The sequence below is a fragment of the Rhagoletis zephyria genome, unplaced genomic scaffold (assembly GCF_001687245.7).
Source record: "Rhagoletis zephyria isolate East Lansing unplaced genomic scaffold, Rhagoletis_zephyria_1.1 Rzeph_scaffold_01711, whole genome shotgun sequence".
Taxonomy (NCBI): Eukaryota; Metazoa; Arthropoda; class Insecta; order Diptera; family Tephritidae; genus Rhagoletis; species Rhagoletis zephyria.
Window position 1 is genome coordinate 99,482 of NW_016158795.1, and position 3,808 is coordinate 103,289.

Consider the following 3,808-nt stretch of genomic DNA (forward strand, 5'->3'; position numbering starts at 1 on the left):
TCCTTTAAGAAAATGACCAGGGGTGAGGGCAGTGAAATCGGAGAGATCTTGCGAGAGCGCAGAGAAGGGCCGTGAGTTTAGAACGGCTTCTATTCGGGTTAATAATGTAGCGAACTCTTCAAAGTTGAATTTGTGTGTGCCAGCGACTTTTTAAAGTGTGTTTGTAGCTTTTTACAGCTGATTCCCACAGACATCCCATATTTGGAGCACTTGGTGGGATAAATTGCCAGTTAATGCCTTGGGGTGCGTATTTTTTAACGATTTCAAGTCTATAAATTTTACAATTTGTTTTTCAGTGATTCGTTTGGCTCCGACAAATGTTTTTCCAATGTCGCTAATTATTTTGGAGGGAAATCCTCGGCGTCCGATGAAGCGAGTAAATGCCGCGAGAAAAGCCGCAGTTTTCAGATCAGAACATAGCTCAAGGTGTATTGCCTTTGTCGTAAATCATACAAAGACGGCCACATAACTCTTCGTAAAGGTGTAAGTCCTCAACATGGAAGCCTTTATTTGGAAAGGCCCAGCAATATCATTGATGTTGACTGATGTGTGCGCATCTTCTGCTTACGTATAGTGCAGACTTTACACATAAATATGCATTATTTGATCTGTGGCTTTAGTCGTGGAATATAAAATTCTTGTCGGACCATTTGTTGTATGAGGCGCTGTTCGGCATGAAGCATTAATAAGTGGAGAGATCTGAGGTATAGTGTTACAAAGGGGGATTTCTCTGGTATTATTATGGGGTGGCGTTCGTTATATGTGAGGCTGGAGTTCGCTAGCCGTCCATTAGCACGAGGCAAACCTTTCGTGTCGAAAAATGGCTTAAGTCTTAAAAGTTCACCTTTTTTCAATTGGTTTTGATTCTCTTAGTATTAATATTTCGCGGCAGAAATAGCGCGTTTGGGTGTATGCAACAAGAGAAACCTTTGAGTTTTGTAGGTCCTTATGCGTTAAAATGTTATCTGGGGAACTCGGCGTTTTCTTCACTTTATTTTTGAGGCGCTCTACGAATTTGATCATATAGGCGGCTACGCTTGGGGCTCGGGGAAATGAGGAAAATCGTTCTAGGATGTCAATGTCATCCAATATTGTATGAAAGGTTTCAACCTTTCGACAATCTGGGGCAATTATGTTGCGTATGGGGATTGTGGCCAGAATTGTGGTGATTCTATTAGCTAGGTGGGGCCGTTCCATCAGAGTGAGGTGGTGGCGAGGTGCAGGGTTTGCAAGCTCTTGTGCAAAGATCAGCGGGGTTATCAGCACTGGCTACATGTCGCCAAGTTGCTAGCAAAACTAACAGCCCTATTCGCGTGCAATGACAAAACTCGCCGCAGAAATTATACAGAGAAAAAGACTTCTGAGGGAACTCCGAGACAACAGTTTTTTTGAACAGTTTTTACACGTTTGCAGTTCGTTGCACGTGGTCTCCACAAAACTGCAGCTGCTCTTGTGTGGTGCATTCATATTTTCCACGCCTGGTAATACACGAATTCGTAATAAAATTAAATACATTTTCCTATTATAAAATGCATCACTTTTCCGGCGTTTCGTAATCCATTGCTGCGGTGTATTAAAAGAAACCCCCTCTGTTGCAGTGGCGGCCAAAAGAACAATTAATTAAAACGAAAACAAAGGACAACTGTTTCACTACTGAGAAACTTTCGCCGCAATTGGCCAATAAAACGACCTTTCCGCTTGTCATTATTGATTGTGCATACCTATGGCAACAGTTGATGACATGATAATGGCAATTGAACTGTGACAATTGACGACTGTGACAACACGCGAATAGGGTATAAATCAAGTATTTGGGCTGTGCGATTTTTTAACCAAGCTGAGACGATCTCTGAGGCTGACCATAGATATAATATTTAAATGCGTTTGCACAGTTGAGGTTAATTTTGCGAGTAGTAGCGCGCCACAGAGTTCAAGTCGTGGTAGACTTAGTGTTTTCGGAGGTGTCATCATGGCCTTTGCTACTAATAAATGGCTTGAAATTATGCTGTTAGCTTGGCTGCGCACATATATAGTTGCGCAATATGCCTTTTAAGAGGCGTCGCAGAAGCCGTGCAGTTATACTTGGTATGCGGGGGAGTAATTTATCCATCGAGGGATCTGTATCTCGGAAATAGCATGCAAAGTATTAGTAAATTGGAACCACCTTAACAAAGCGAAGTGGTTTTACTTGCTCGTCCCATTCGGTTCCGTCTACCCATAATCTTGTAAGAGGATTTTCGCTTGTATCATAATTGGCGAAAGCCATCCTGCGGGGTCAAAAAGTTTCGCTACAGCCGACAGAATTTTTCTCAAGAGTATATGAGAATTTATTGCCATGGTTTTTTTGCACTCTCCTTTTCGAATATTAGGAAGTTTGAATTTAATAAATTTTCTTTATTTATATTTTAGGATTTCGGGTGATTGGCGGGTATCTTTTCTAGGGGGAACCCTGCTGAGTTGAGGGCTTGTATCACTTGTGATCGTGCTTCGTACGCTTGGGGTAAACTGTGGCTTCCAGACAGGATATCGTCCTTATATGTTTGTGTTTTTAACACCGGGGTTGCTAAGGGTAATTTTTCCTTTTATATCGTTTGACAATTCGCGAAGTGTTCGATTGGCAAGAAAGGGGGCGCAATTTACGCCAAATGTCACCGTTTTGAGTTTATAGTCACATAGTTTAATATTAGGTGAGTTTCGAAATAAAAGTGAGATGAGTTCTTCTAACTCCCAAAATCTTTTTAATTTAAAACTGAGGTATTCGTTTGAAATATCTTCAACCTGAGTTGTATATACCGATATTTTTTCTTTTACTTGGCCGCTTAGAATTCATCCGAAGATGGTATTTTTGGCTAATAGGGTATTTTTGAATGCCTTCAAGCATTATTTGGAGTATAAGGTCGCTGCCTAATAGGATATCAAATTGCGCGGGTGTGTGGCAGTTGGGATCCGCTAATTTGCGATGGGCGAATTTTTGGCGATCTTTGTGGTTTATTTTATAGCTTGGAAGCATATTTGTGAGTTGCGGCAGAACTATAGGTAGAGCTTCTATTCTTGCATACGCATTGGGAGAAATCAGCGTTAATGAGCAGATTTTATTGGAGTTTTGTATTACTCTTCCACCCATTCCCGAAATTTCAAAGTTTGAGCTTGTGGTTGGGATTTTTAACCGGTTTTGTGCTTTCGATGAGATAAACGATCTTTGTGAACCTTGATCGATTAGAGCTCTAAACTTAAAGAATTCTCCTCGATGTTCAATCGAGACAATCGCGGTTGGCAGTAAAATTTTGCTTTTATGTTCAGAATGAAGCGCTTTTATATTAGTTGTTTTTGACCAGTATGGTTTCTCGGTTTCAACTTCGGGATGTTCGGGTCTAGTTGTTGCAACTAGCCCTGTGCCTCTTTGAGAGTTATAGCTATTTTGGGCGGTAAAATTATTATTATGGGGCATCGAGTGGTGCCTCTTTTGGCAGTAAACACAACTGAATTTACTTTCACAGTCTTTTTGCATGTGCTTGTTCAATTTGTGCAAGGTCTATTGTTTCTGACGACATTATATCTTTCGGTCGTCGTAAGTTTTTTAAACTTCTGCAAGATCTTAAAGGGTGACGTTCTTTACAAAATTCGCATGACGTACGTTTATTTTCATTTATAAATATTTGCGATCTATTGAAGCTTCTATTATGTGGATTGTGCTTGCTGGCTTGGGGTTTTATGAAGCTTCTATGTAGACCATTCTGTGTATTTTTGGCTTTTGTAATTTTTGTATCTACCCTCTCTGCGGTTTCGTACTAGGTCATGGGCGTAGCCA